Source organism: Geotrypetes seraphini, chromosome 1 (assembly GCF_902459505.1).
Source record: "Geotrypetes seraphini chromosome 1, aGeoSer1.1, whole genome shotgun sequence".
NCBI lineage: Eukaryota > Metazoa > Chordata > Amphibia > Gymnophiona > Dermophiidae > Geotrypetes > Geotrypetes seraphini.
Genome location: NC_047084.1, coordinates 30,715,332 through 30,730,905, shown reverse-complemented (window position 1 = coordinate 30,730,905; position 15,574 = coordinate 30,715,332). Strand labels below are relative to the sequence as shown.

The window sequence follows — 15,574 nt, the reverse complement described above, 5'->3', positions numbered from 1 at the left end:
TAGCTTCTACATAGTATAGAAGCATTTTTGAACTAAGTAATTAGTGTGTTCCTTCATCAAAAGGTCTTGATCTAATATTATTCCTAGAATTGTGATCGTAGGACTTAGTAGAAAAGAAATTCCTCCTAATTCTAAACTTTTTCGGCTGCCTGTTTTCCAGGGGTAGCTAGAAAGAATTTAGTCTTATCTTTGTTGAATTTAAATTTAAATTCCTGCATCCAATGCTCTATAGTAGATAGTACTATTGATATTAATTGTGTCACATGTGATAAAGCAGATGGAACAGGGATCACTACTGTTAAATCATCAGTATAATTGTAGAACATGACATTCAAACAGACAGTCTGGCATCCAAAGAGCTCAAATTAATGTTAAAAAGTAATGGAGAAGGGGGAGGGAGCCCTGAGGGACACCATAAGAGGACTCCCCCTCCCCCTTTCTCCATTACTTCCATTCAGCAGAGAAGACATTATCAAAACATACTTGGTATGAGCGTGCAGAAAGGAAGCCCTTAAACCAGTTAAGAACCCTTTTTTTTATTTATATTCTGCATATAAACAAATTATTCAGGTACTCAAGCATTTTTTCCCCTAACTGTCCCATGGGCTCCCACTCTATCTAATGTACCTGGGTCAATGGGGAATAAGTGACTTGCCCAGGGTCACAAGGAGTAGTGCGGGATTTGAACCCACAACCTCAGTGTGCCAAGGCTGTAGCTCTAACCACTGCACCACACATTCCCAGTGATACCCATCTTATCCAAACAACTGATCAGTAAGTTGTGATCCACTAGATCAAAAGCAGAGTTTAGATCGAACTGCATACGGACATATAGATGTAAAAGGCTTTTTTGAATAAGTAGGTTTTAATGTCAGTCTTGATAATAGATTATAATTACCATTTTCCCATGCCACAGAAATCCTTCAAAACACATATCCCTCTCCAAATTCCTACTGCCCAATGAAAAAAAAACAAAAAAAAAAAAACAAGACGAAAAGCACACTTGCTTCTCATCTGATCCTTTCCTTCTTACTAACATTCCACATCACAATTCACCACCACCACCTATCTCCTTATTCACATTCAAATTACAGACTGCTACAGGATGTCCAGTGCAGTACTTGGAGAGACTCCCCAAGAAAGAGACTTGGGAGTACTGATTGACAAGTCAATGAAGCCATCTGCGCAATGCGCAGCGGCAGCAAAAAGGGCAAACAGAATGCTAGGAATGATTAAGAAGGGGATCATGAACAGATCAGAGAAGGTTATCATGCCGCTGTACCGGGCCATGGTACTCCCTCACCTGGAATACTGCATCCAGCACTGGTCACCATACATGAAGAAGGACACAGTACTACTCGAAAGGGTCCAGAGAAGAGCGACTAAAATGGTTAAGGGGCTGGAGGAGTTGCCATATAGTGAGAGATTAGAGAAACTGGGTCTCTTCTCCCTTGAAAAGAGGAGATTGAGGGGACATGATCAAAACATTCAAGATAATGAAGGGAATATAGACTTAGTAGATAAAGACAGGTTGAGAGAACGAGAGGGCACTCTCTAAAGTTAAAAGGGGATGGATTCCGTACAAAAGTAAGGAAGTTCTTCTTCACCTAGAGAGTGGTAGAAAACTGAAATGCTGTTATAGGGGTAAACACCCTCCAGGGATTCAAGACAAAGTTAGACAAGTTCCTGCTGAACCAGAATGTACGCAGGTACGGCTAGTCTCAGTTAGGGCACTGCCAGACCTACAGTATTCCATGGGTATTCCTTAGCACTTGCCTATATTATTAGAACATCCGAATTATACAGTAGGTAAGCTTCTTTTCCATTTACACCTTTTTTTTTTTTTTTTTTTTCCTAATTTAGGCAGTACAGTTAGGAATATGCTCTGAAGGATTTTGTTTGTAAGATAGCAAATGAAGGCATATAAAGGCCAAAATGGTTGTGCAGTGTGGCTAGCAAGTTGTTTAGGCCCCTAATTGGCACACCATATCCTCTTGGAAGCCTAGTGCAATTATTTCACTGTTTTAGGTTGAAACCACAACTGGCAGACTACCTTAGTGCCCTGCCCTCAGATCAGATCACCTGCTGGCAGCTGCTGACCTTAGCTCTAGTAGGGTTACGGCCAACCCTGCATGATTGTGTTAGACAGTCTAATATAAAAGGTACTATTTGTAATTTGTTTGCTGACATTTATTTTTAAGTCTTTGACTGTACACCACATGATGTTAGGGCAAGTGCATTCCTGGAAGATAACATCACACATTTATTCACGTTTCATTGATTAAAGGTATAGCTATAAAATTTATTTTATTGAATAGAATTCCATTCATGTTTGGCCTCTTTAATTTAACAAGTTTGCTATTTTCCAGTGCACCTTAGGCCTTTGTGAATCAGAGTTCTGAGTTTTTATAGCATGAAATTGTCAGATTATATTATGTAGATATTTACCTGAAAGATGAAAGGACTGTTTCATCAAGGGATTTTTCTATGTGTGTAACAGAAAATGTTTAGATAAATTAAGCACAAGGAGTCTTTTCTTGGGTAAAATTCACCTGTTCACCTTCCCCTCACTAAAATTATGTCATTTCAAAAGGTTCCTTGACAAAACCTTCTCCTTTCAGGCGGCTAAACTGAACCCATGGCTAGCCCAAATTGTGCTCGATGCCCCCACCTATCTGGACTTCAGAAAACAACTCAAAACACACTTATTCCACAGACTGAACTCTTAATACATTTTACTTCTACTATCTTTCTCCACCTTTCCATCCACTAATTGCCAGGAATCTCTTCCTGCTCCTTTTTTATTGTACGTTCTAACCTGCTAACTTCAACGACTTCATTGTTTGTACCTTTGATTAACTGATGTGAACCGCCTAGAACTCGCTGGGTATGGCGGTATACAAAATAAATTATTATTATTATTACTAAATATAAGAAAAACTACCAAATTAGGATCATCATTTCCAGTTTTTACTTTATTTTTTCCCAGCAATTTATCAGAGTTTATTACAAGAATAAAAATGGAGGGCAAGCCATGCAAAACATGGATCATAATTCTTTCCAACTCCTTCTGAGCATGTGCATCTGTGCTGCTTACATGTGTGTCTGACCCACAGGAGGTAGAGGTTAGGTGGTTTGAATGGAATGATATCCAAACATTCCTTTAGTTTGAAAGAAATAATATTTATTTATTTATTTATGATATTTCTAACCCGCTTAATCCTAAGCAGCTCACAAAAATACATACATAACAAACACATAGCATATACATAAAAAACAGTATTCTATAAATTTATTACACCATAGCTCCCTAATTAAAAGTGTCTATGAACAGAGTGGTTTTCAGTACCTTTTCAAATTTCAGAGTATCAGAAAGTGATCTCAATGGTCCTGACAATATATTCCTTAGAACAGGGGTGCCCACACTTTTTGGGCTTGCGAGCTACTTTTTAAATGACCAAGTCAAAATGATCTACCAACAATAAAATAAAAAAAACCCACAAAGCACACTGTATGCATAGAAAATGTTAATCATTCCAGGGTTTTTCAAAGAGGTCAAAGCAGATGACTCTAAGCACTATCACCTCAGTAACAACCATACAAAAATAGACAAATATACCCCCCTCCCTTTTTACTAAACCACGATAGCAGTTTTTAGCGCAGGGAGCTGCGCTGAATGCCCAGCGCTGCTCTCGACACTCATAGGCTCCCTGCGCTAAAAACCTCTATTGCGGTTTAGTAAAAAGGGACCTTAGTGTAAAATATAGACAGCAGATATAAATTCAGATACATTTTGATCACTAAATTTAAAATAAAATCATTTTCCCTACCTTGTCTGGTGATTTTATGAGTCTCTGGTTGCACTTTCTTCTTCTGACTGTGCATACAATCTTTCTTCCCTTCTTTTAGCCTGTATGCTTCTTCTCCTCCAGACCTCATTCCTTCCCCCCAACTTTTCCTTCCTCTTCCCTGCCCTTTCTTTCTCTCTGCCTCCCTTTCTTTTTTTTCTGTTTCTCTTCTTTCCTTCTTTCTCCCTGCCCTCCCCCAAGCCACTGCCACTACCATCGGGGACCAGGACCCAAACGCCACCAATAACAGGCCCCAAGCTCTCCCTGCTTTGGCCAACCAGCATTCCTCTCCCCGACGTCAATTCTGCCGTCGGGAAGAGGAAGGCTGATCAGCCCAAGATCGTGATCAACCTATTGGGGGAAATGCTGCCAGGTCCTGCCTTTGCGGAAACAGAAAGTAGGCAGGACCCGGCAGGAAGAAGAACAAATGCTTCACTAACCTATCTCCCGCATTAGCCCGTAGCGAACGCTTGCTTCAGGGCTCTCAACATGTGCGTGCAGGCTTCCCTTCTCCCCCCCCCCCTCCCCGGACATAACTTCCGGTTTTGGAGGGAAGAGAAGAGAAGCCTGCACGCACATGTTAGAGCCCGGAGCATAAGTTCGCTAGGGGCTGAAATCTCCAAGCCGGTTTTTTGGGGGGGGGGTTTAATGTTCAGCAGCGGCAGATGACAGCTGAGCGGACCGCCCAGCTAAAAGGCCCTAGGGAGAACACTGGAGAGGAAGGCTGATCGGCCCGTAGATCAGGACGGCAACACGAGTGCGATCGACTCGAGTTGCCTTCCTGAGCTACTGGTCGATCGCGATCGACGCGTTGGGCACCCCTGCCTTAGAACTACTCCCGCTACTGAAATCACAGCTGCTCTTATGTTTTTCATAGTGCATATGTACAAACCTATCCATTGACAGATGCATCATTCCCTCACACCTTAATGATCTGAGGGGCTGATAAAGGGCTCTAAAGTGCATAACTTTGAAAATCAACACAAGAACTTTGCCATCATTTACTATGTTACCTGTTAAATCCCGTATTATCTACAGATAAAGACCCAAATGGTCCATCCAGTCTGCCCAAATATACACTCTCTATAATTTAATGATTGAATTTAAATTGTTCTTTTGCTTAGATATTTCTGGGCCAGAAACCCAGAGCGCTGCCTGGTACTGTGTATCTACTGGAGTCTCCTTCAAAGCTCACTCCAGCTCATCTTTGTAAACTACTTAGGAATGTAAAGTGGTATATCAAGCACTAATAAACTTGAAACATGGATTCCAGAAACTTCACTATTCTCTGTTTTAAAAGTATTTCCATTAGTCAGACTTACTGGCCTGTAATTCCCAACTTCTTCCTTACTTCCACTTTTGTGTAGAGGGACCACATCCACCCTTCTCCAGTCCTCCGATACTACTCCCGACTCTAGAGAAGCATTGAAAAGGTCAGTCAGTCAGCAGAGCCACCAAAACTTCCTTAAGTTCCTTCTGCACTCTTGGATGTACACCATCCGGCCCCATCACTTTGTCTACCTTTAATTTTATTAGCTCATCATGAACACAACCCTCTAAAAATCAATCAGGGTTTACCACTCTTCCAGCCCTATTCACATTTATCTTCTGCGGTCCAGTTCCCGGTGCTTCAGCCATGAACACAGAACAGAAATATTTGTTAAGCAATCCAGCCTTTTCTTTATCAGCTTCTATATATTCCTCCCCTTCACTTTTGAATCCCACAATGCCACTTTTGCACTTCTTCCTATCATTGATATATCTAAAAAATGTCTTTATTTCCCCATTTTACCATGTCAGCTATTTTTTCTTCCATTTGTAGCTTTGCTTTCCTACTTGACCAGCCTCTCTTAACATTTACAGATACTTTTGCCTGTCTTCCCCCTACGGTCTTTTGTAATTTATGAAAGTTAACCTCTTATTCCTTACCTTCTTAGCTACTACTTTTGAGAACCAAAGTGACCTTCTTTTCCTCTTTCTTTGACTTACTTGCCTCACAAAAAGATTTGTCGCCCTTACAATGACTCCTTTCAGTTTTGCCCATTGCATTTCTACTCCTTCCAGACATTCCCATCCAGACAATTCCTTAACATAATCCCCCATCCAACAAAGTTAATTTTTTTTTAAGTCTAGAAACTACTTTTGAATGAGCCTTCTTTATACCCATCTTAATATTAAACTGTACCATGCAGTGATCACTGGATGCCAGATGATCCACCCACTGTAACATCAGAAACGCTTTCCCTGTTTGTAAGCACTAAGTCCAGTATGACCCCATCCTGAGTGGGTTCCATTACAAACTGCCTCGTAGAGAATCCAGGATCTCCCTACTTCTACAAGACCCTGAAATAGGGATACCCCAATCAACATTTGGTATGTTAAAATCACCTATTAGTGAAACTTCCCCTTTTTTAGATATATTCTGAATGTCTACTATAAAATCTCTGTCCACTTCCGTCTGTGAAGGAACATGAGGATGTTACTGGCCAGTCTTTACAATAGATATCCTGCAAACAACGGGATGGTTAGATAGGCTGGAGTGAGCTTGGATAGCAACTTCAGCATTTGGAACCTAGGACAATACCAGACTTTACAGTCTACGGCCCAGAAATATTAAAGAAGAGACAAGTTAATCTAATCATGTATTTTTAATGGGTATAATTTAAGGGCAGACTGGATGGACTGTTCAGTTCTTTATCTGCCATCATTTACTATGTTATATCAATGTAAATATATTTAAAATTCCCTCTTTCCAAATTGATACACAGTGCTTCCTCCTTGCCCTTCAGATCCTGCCACTGTGTGGCTTTAATATGATCTTTTTAACATATAACGCTATTACGCTTTGAATGTGTAACCACAAAAATGCGGTATACAAGTCCCATCCCTTTTCCCTTTAGTGGAGGAGTGGCCTAGTAGTTAAAGCAGCTTCTTCAGCACCCTGAGGTCGTGCATTCAATTCCCATTGCAGCTTCTTGTGATTCTGGAAAAGTCACTTAACCCTTCATTGCCCCAGATACAAAATAAGTACATGTTTAAAATATGTAAACCGCTTTGATTGTAACCACACAGAAAAAGCGGTATTTCAAGTCCCATCCCTGCAAATTCCAGGGGTGGAGAGAGATATTATATTGAAGGAATATTTATATGTAAAAAAGGACCTATGAAGAGCAAATACAGCAATGATTGATTGATTGATTGATTTTATTTCTTATATACCGCTATACCGTGAGGTTCAAAGCGGTTTACAATGAAGATAGATTAAAGATACATTAAAATAAAATAAATAAAAATGGTACTTTGGATTTCCCTAGCTGTCCCGAAGGCTCACAATCTAGCTAAAGTACCTGAGAAAAGAGCTATTATCAGTGTGTGTTGAGATAAACAAGATCATTTATATTTCTGAGTCCAATAGCATCTGTCATCTGTGTAGGACTTAAATCATTCAACATATGTTGGGATCACACAACGGGTCAATATTTCCACAAAACATGTATATAAGGTCTCATTCTGATGTTCTTTTTGAATCCCTTTATGTGTGGGGGGAGGGGCAGACTTTTTAGCATCTAATATAATAAAATGGTAGGACGCGCATGCGCACTAAAAAAATCGTGTTCCCTGATCCCGTCGCGGAAACACGAGTGCGCATGCGCGACTACTACGTCACCATAGCCTCCTCTCCACCTCGCGCCGCTACAGGCCCCACACTCGCAACTCACACATCCGCTGCAGCCTAGCAACTCCGACCACAACCTTCCCCCCCTCAACCGCCTAGGAGCTGCGGCGGGGGCTTTCAGAACAGAATATGATTACCATGTTTCTTTAGGCAGCCCCGGTTGTTTACTTGGATTCAATGTCAGCATTAGGGTTCGCCGGCCGCCAGCCGTGAGAGCCGGGTGAAGAAGGCCGCCGCAGCCTCGCCGCTAGGTAGGGGGACAACAATGGCGCTTATGCTCAAGCCGCCGCCACAACTCCTCTCTCGAACCGCACCAGGATCGAGAGAGGAGCTGCGGCGGGGGCTTGAGCATAAGCGCCATTGTTGGTGGCCTTCCTCACCCGGCTCACATTGAATCCAAGTAAACAACCGGGGCTGCCTAAAGAAACAAAGTTTCACGGTGCTTGGTCCGCCAAACAATTCCTGCCGTTGCCGAAATTTGCCCCACCGTTCCTTCCCTTCCTCCATCAGGTCAGTTCAGCTCCGTCTAAGTTAAAAGCAGCTGCTTTGAAATTGGAGCCCTGCCGCCACCATAACACGTTCCCTCTGCCGCGGTCCCATATGTCAGAGAAGGGGCGGGACCAAGGCAGAGGGGAACGTGCTACGGCACTGGCAGGCCTCCGATTTCGACACGGCTCCTTTTAACATTGGTGGATTCACTGCACCTGATGGAGGGAGGGAAGGAAAGGTGGTTGGGCGCTGTTGAGCCCCTCTTTGCCCTCAGACCCTCTCCTAACTGCTCCCTCCTGTCTCAGACCACTGGGGGGAGGTGCCTGTCTTCAGCTGCAGGGATGGAGGGAGGGAAGAAGAAAGAAGGGGCCCTGGCAAGCGAGTTATCAAAAGCCAACCATAGCCTGGGACCCCTACATGATATGAATAATGACCAGACAACAAAAGGTAAGAAAAATAATTTTATTTTCTGTTTTGTGATTACAATATGTCAGATTTGAAATGTGTTTTGAGGGAGGCTGCCGCCGCGGCTTTGGACAGAGGGGTACCATTTTCGTGGGAGCCGGCCTTCGGAGAGGCTTGGGACGCGGGGACGGATGCGGGAGGGGCTGCCACTGCGAAGGGCTTTGGTGGGGGAGCCAGCCAATCTGGATTGCGAGTGTGGGGACGTTGCAAGCACGGATTGGTCAAGGAGCCGCCGCTTCCGAGGCTTTGAAATTGCTCTCCCACCGTCACTCCCTCCCGCCCCAGCTCTGCCTCTGCCCCGGTTCAAAAGCAGGAGAGGCGGTCATCTAGCACCCGTTAATCTAACGGGCTTAAACACTAGTAATGCTATAAAGTCGGTTTGGTTCCAGCAGTGCTGTTTTTTGCGTTTCCTTTTTAATAAAAGCAGCCGGAAATGGCAAGGTGAATAATGAACATAAAATGTACTGGGATAAGTGTATTAGGTTTCATTTATGTTGATCCCTATCTGTGTATTAATGTTTCAGGAATGAAATATTATTGTACTTTTCTCTGGTTGAGGTTAATATTCCTTTGAAATGTGGGCTATTTTTTTGGTTTGTTTGTTTTAACTAAACTGCATCATCTACCAGAAGCTGAATTATTCTGCTTATTTTTATCATCTATAGTAGTGTATCGCAAACTGTGTGCCTCTTGAGATTTCAGGTGTGCTTCAGCACATTGGGGAGGAAAAGAGGTACCGGCACTGACTGACTGCCTACAGGACGTGCCTCTTGCGAAAAGAGGCACATCCTGTAGGCAACCAGCTGGTGCCAGTGCCTTTCCTTCTCTCCAGCCCTTTTCCTTGCAGGCATCCCCCACTGCCGGCGCAGTGCCCATTTGAAGGGCTTTTGCACATGCGCTGCCGTCGACATGATGAAATCATGCCTGTGCGTGATATCACGGCAACGTCGCGTACTTCCGGGTGTCTCAAGCAGCAGACACTAGATTGAGAAAGATTGCAAGACACTGTCTCTTCAGCTGACCCAGGCAGTGAAGCCCAGCAGTATCCCTGCCTCTACAGCAAAGTCATCCATAACTGCCACACGTCAGCTCTGAGGCACACCAACAAAGGGGCGTGTCTGTGTCTATGAGGAGAATTTAGGTATATGTTTGTAGGGATGTCTGTGGTATGATGTGTGAGTATCCAATCTATGTATATATGTCAGCCAGTGTTTGGGGGGAAGAGGGAGTGTATTTGGAGACCAGAAGTGTGTATTTGAGATGTTATGTATGTTTGTGTTAATGGGGAGAGTGTAGGTGTACATATGTGTGAGGGGAGGGGGAGCATGTATAGGAGACCACGGGAGCTCACGGCAGCCATATCCTATTGGCAATCTGCACAGGGCAGGAGCGTAGGAAGATCGCTCCTGCGCCGAAAGCCCGCTAGACCACCAGGTAAGGCCAGCACAGGCTGCCCAGCCCAGAGTGGAACGATCTTCACTCTGCCCGGCCCAACACCGAAGCGGGGAAAGAGGAGACCGAAGCACCCGCACTGGCCCCTGAAAACAAGCACAGAAGGAGGCGATTGAAGGCAGAGACCACCAGGTAAGGTCCGGGGGTGGGTCAGAGCCAGCACAAAGTTATTCGTGATTTTTCACACTTCGCGGTCCGGCTCTGCCCCTAACCCCCGCGAATACCGAGGGAGAAGTGTATATATGTTCAAACATGTGAAAACATACGTGTCTACACTGAGAATCAGATATGAGCACCAACTGTTGGCCAATCTTACTTTTTTGCAAAACATACCTAAAAAAAATCCTACAAAACAGCGCATCTGAAAATCTTGTTTTGTAATAAAAGCATCTGCATATTTAGTTTCCTAGATTTTTATAAAGATACAAGTAGTATTAGTCAGATCAGGAAATGATGCAGTTAGCATTCATGATAGCACTGGAAAAAAAAAAAGAGAGATCTTCCTTCTATATCAGAAACACTCATCATACCATTTCCTAGCAACCACACAGATGCAAATATACACAGACCTTTTATATGCTCTGTGCAGGAAAACCACAATACTATGAGTGACAAACCCTTAATCCTAATTTTTATTTGGATTCTAACAAAGTAAATGTATGAGCATAAAATTTACAGATTATACAACACAAACCTAATCCTAATTCAATCCAATGCTCTCATTAAGGAAAAGGGTAGTAAATACAAAACAATAAACACATATTTTAAATACAAATTTAAAAAATTCAAAACCACCCCGCTACTATATGCAAACCACTAACTAATTTTATAAGGCCAGAATATGGACACTAAAATTGCAGTACATCCTTATAGCATGGGGGTGTGGTTTGGGCATGTTTTGGGTGGGTAGAGGAGCCAAAATATGAACATCTAACATTGACTTAAGAAGAGAATCTAATCTAATCTTCTATTTCTGTGTCGCACATACCTAAGCAGGCTCAAGGCGACTTACAAAGAGAAGAGAGGGGAGTGAAGAAAGTAGGGAAGGAGAAAAGGAGAAACATGGGGCAAGGGAAGATCTGAGAAGTTTAAATATCAAAGAGGCTGGTTTTCAGTTTTTTCCGGAATGTGATGTAGTTGGGTTCTGTTTTGGTCGTTTCAGCGAGGTGAGCATGGAGTGAAAGATTCGCTTGTATTGGAGATTATTTGTTGAAGGGAGGTTCAGTAGTATCCTGTTAAGGGTTCTGTGGGAGTTGGATGAGTGGAGCTGCTGAGTTCCCGTGAATTATTTGGTGTATGATGCATGAAGTTTTAAATTTTATTCATGATGGGATGGGTAGCCAGTGTAGTTGCCTGATGAAGGCTGATATCGAGTCATATTTTTTCAGCTGTGTTTTGTATGAGTCCAAAAGGGTGCAGGATGTTATTTAGATCTGGTACTTAGAATGTCCAGGTTATAGAAAGGTGCTCTGAGGCATCGGTGCCAGCTCTGTAGGTTCCCAAGTACCCCCAATATAAGAACATAAGAATAGCCTTACTGGGTCAGACCAATGGTCCATCAAGCCCAGTAGCCCGTTCTCACGGTGGCCAAAACCCAAGGAGTAGCAATATTCCATGCTACCAATACAGGACAAGCAGTTTCTTTCTCAATAACAGACTAAGGACATTTCCTCCAGGAATTTCCCAAACCTTTCTTTTAAACCAGCTACGCTATCCACTTTTATCACAACTGCTGGCAATGCGTTTCTCTGAGTGAAAAAAAAATTTCCTCCTATTGGTTTTAAAAGTATTTCCCTGTAACTTCATTGAGAGTCCCCTAGTCGATCCACTTGTACCCGTTCTACTCCACTTAGGATTTTGTAGACTTCAATCATACCTCCCCTCAGCCATCTCTTTTCCAAGCTGAAAAGCCCAAACCGTTTTAGTCTTTCCTCATACGAGAGGAGTTCCATCCCCTTTATCATCTTGGTCGCTCTTCTTTGAACCTTTTCTAGTGCCACTATATCTTTCTGGAGATAAGCAGACCAGAATTGAATGCAATACTCCAGATGAGGTCACACTATAGAGCGATACAGGGGCATTATAACATTCTTAGTGTTGTTAACAATCCCTTTTTTTAAATAATTCCTAGCATCCTGTTTGCTATTTGACCACCGCCACACATTGGGTGGAAGGTTTCATCATATTGTCTACGATGATACCCAGATCCTTTTCTTGGGCACTAACACCCAAGAAAAGGTAACCCTAGCATCCAATACATCCAATAACTGTGATTCAGTTATTCTTCCCAATGTGCATCACTTTGCATTTGTCTACATTACATTTCATCTGCCACTTGGACGCCTAGTCTTCCAATTTCCTAAGGTCTGCCTGCAATTTTTCACAATCCACATGCGTTTTAACAACTTTGAACAGTTTATTGTCATCTGCAAATTTAATCACCTCACTCGTCATTCCAATTTCTAGATCATTTATAAATAAATTAAATAGCATTTGTTCTAGTGGCGGGAGGGGCCTTAGGTGCCTGGGCCAATCAGGCCCTAGGATCCTGTGGGTTGGGCAGGGGAGGGGCAGGCCAGCCTCATTTGGATGGAGGGGGGCCTGATGGCCAGCTGGTGCGATGACCCGTTCGGCCAACTTGCTGGTAAGCCCAGGAGGGGGGAATGGTTCTGGGGTGGGGGGTTTCATTGGGGGGGGGGGAGTCTGAGGGGAGGCAGTTGTGGGGTCCAGCAGAAGAAGTTGGGCACCCTCCTGCCATGATTGTCAGGGGTGAGGTGGGGGGGGTCTACCGGCAGGAAGGGTTGAGCACCTTCCTGCCGGCGATCGTGGGTCTTTTGGCAGGAAGGGTTGAGCAACTTCCTGCCGGCGATCGGGGGGGGGGGTCTTTCAGCAGGAGGGGTTGGGCACCCTCCTGTCTCGTTCATTTAGGGTGTGAATTAAGTGCTAAGTAGATCCATTTTAAGTAATTACAGGGGTCTTTTAATAAGGTGTGCTAGCCGATTTAGCACGTGCTAAATGCTAACGCGTCCATAGACAGTCTCTGAACATCCAGCTGAATTTTCATTAGGATATAAAACTAGTTTCCCAAATCTAATGAAAATCTGCATGGGTGGTATCGCATTCCAAAAATATGATAATCCCAATATAGTAACTAAAGCTAAATTTGAAGTAGTGAAAAGGTAAAAGCATAAATGTAAGGTTTCTTCCCCCCTTTCATTATATATATAGGAGCCTAATGATAAAATGTGCATCTTGACATTAATTTTATTATATTATATTCTTATTTATTTATATTCTGCTCTATTCTCACAATAGATTCTAGGCAGATAACAACAATTTTAAAAATATTGTGTCCATACAAAATTATTCATTTAACAATCATTAAAAAATAAAAAGTTTTTAACAATTTTCTAGTTCACCTCTGGAGGGAGCTTGAAACACTGTACTGGAGACCAGAAGACTGCTCATGATAATTCCAAGATACAGTCATTCACGCTTAAACACTGGTGTACTCTAAAGGTTCTGACTTGACAGCTGGAGAAATGCATTCTGAGAAGATTAATTTAGAAGCATTTAGGGGCAAATTCTGCTTTACTTTAAGCGTCCACAATGTGGACGTCCAGGAACTTAGGTGTCCAAATAAATTGAATAAATACAATTAACAACTTTAACAAGCAATAATTGAAGGTTAGATAGCCAAAGGCTGTGCGTGATTCACAAAATAGGCATCCAGAATTTCATAGACACCCATCGGAAAAAGCAGCACCTAATTGGATAGGTATGGGTGTGGTTTTAATATGATCAATAGATCACTCATTCACATGGACAGTGCAAGGAAGAAAATAATGCTTATGCACAGACTAGACCAGGGATCTCAAAGTCCCTCCTTGAGGGCTGCAATCCAGTCGGGATTTCAGGATTTCCCCACTGAATATGCATTGAAAGCAGTGCAAGCACATAGATCTCATGCATATTCATTGGGGAAATCCTGAAAACCCGACTGGATTGAGGCCCTCAGGGAGGGACTTTGAGACCCCTGGACTAGAACTAATATGTCAAGGGTGGAAAAAGCCTCAGACAATAAACCCTCCCACTATCCACAGATGGAATTTAAGGTGTTTAGGCTAAACCTCATAGGCTAAAAAACCACCCTCAACATTATGAAACTGGATCTGTGTTGTGCAAAACAAGAGTTGAACAAAATAGATGAAAACAATCAACTTATCTTGTGATGTGTACCGGTCTGTCTCACAACATATTTAAACGTCTGTATCATATCTCCCCTGTCCCTCCTCTCCTCCAGAGTATATATATTTAGCATTTAAATGTATATCTGGGTGAAGTGCCCCTGAGTTTGCCCCAGAGGAAGGACACGAAATGGGGCTCTGTAGGGCGATCAGCTGGGACACTCCCTTTAACGGACTTTCTAACCAGATGGACGTTTGCGGTCTTCACCAAGATAAGTTCGCTTTTTATGTGAACTATAGTCAAGAGATTGATTGAAGACTATTTTTCCTTTTATAATGAGAGATTTTTAAAGTGATTTGATATATTGTTCAACATTTTGAACTCTCATGTATTAAATCTGCACTCAGCACTTTGGGTAACTATTTAGCACGTTGATTTGAAAAAGATATAAGAATTGATTAAATTTAAATTATCTTCAGGGTTGGACAGCACGATATTTGTGGGCTATTCCTGCTATGCACGCTAGGGTGCAAAAATGCATGAATATATCCCGGTGAACTCCTTATTGACCTTTGAGAAGTTCCCATGAACTGATTGAACACCTTGAGTTCTAAATCTAAAACTTATAGTTAATAACAATGTGCTAAGTACCCTCAGTCCCAAGTACTCATTGAGAGTCGAGAGCAGGTCTTTTTCTACTAGCATATATCATTTTGACCCCTCTCTTTTGGAGTAGGCTATATCTTTTGGGTTAAATCTAGACTACCAGGGGATGAAACACAAGACTCTCCATCTGATCTTCCTTATCATCCTCCTATAGAGAAGATAGAATATTTTTCTAAAAATGGAACAATCCACACTGGTGTCCTCAAAGATTCATACATGAGTTTATTTAAGAATTACTTGAGGGAGAGAGATTTAGAGAAGTTCAATAGTCTTACATTTAAATTCCTGCATCTATTGTTCAATACGTCCATATAGAGTCTTAACACTAAGCTATAAATCCAATTCCCTGGTCTTCTCTTACTGTTCATTAACAATCCCTTCCATACCAGTACATAGATTTTCCAGTCAGTCCAAGCCTCCTTCTATTGTGGAAACTCTGATACTCACAGGCTTTTCCAACATAATCAAGGCAATCCAAATTGTATTTAGCTAAATAGTAGAAGGCTTGACCAAAACTTATATTTTTCGCTCCATAAGACGCACCTGACCATAAGACACACCCTAGAGTTAGAAGAGGAAAACAAGAAAAAAACATTCTGAACCAAATTTTCCCTGCCAGGCTCTGCACCTAACCCTACACTCCCTGCCAGGCTCTGCACCCTGTCCCCCCTCCCTGTCAGGCTCTTTACCCTGTCCTCCCTCTAGTGGTAGGCTGGGACAGGGCAGGCTGGGATGTCTTTGTGTTTTCTGCTCAGCTTTGGAAAATGCACATCTCTGATACCTTTACATT

The 15,574-nt window shown here is 42.6% G+C and overlaps 1 protein-coding gene across 6 annotated transcripts in view; it reads right to left on the bottom strand.

Moving 5' to 3' along the window:
* PDE8B (phosphodiesterase 8B) overlaps positions 1-15,574 on the bottom strand; it is a 234,346-nt gene that overhangs the window by 170,930 nt on the left and 47,842 nt on the right. Inside the window, exon 1 of one of the 6 annotated variants that reach the window (XM_033929345.1) lies at positions 5,171-5,194. The exons of the other annotated variants lie outside the window; for them this stretch is intronic. The gene's annotated coding sequence lies outside the window, so the exon portion shown is untranslated. Of the gene's footprint in view, positions 1-5,170; positions 5,195-15,574 lie in introns of those variants that run through there. 6 annotated transcript variants of the gene reach the window in all.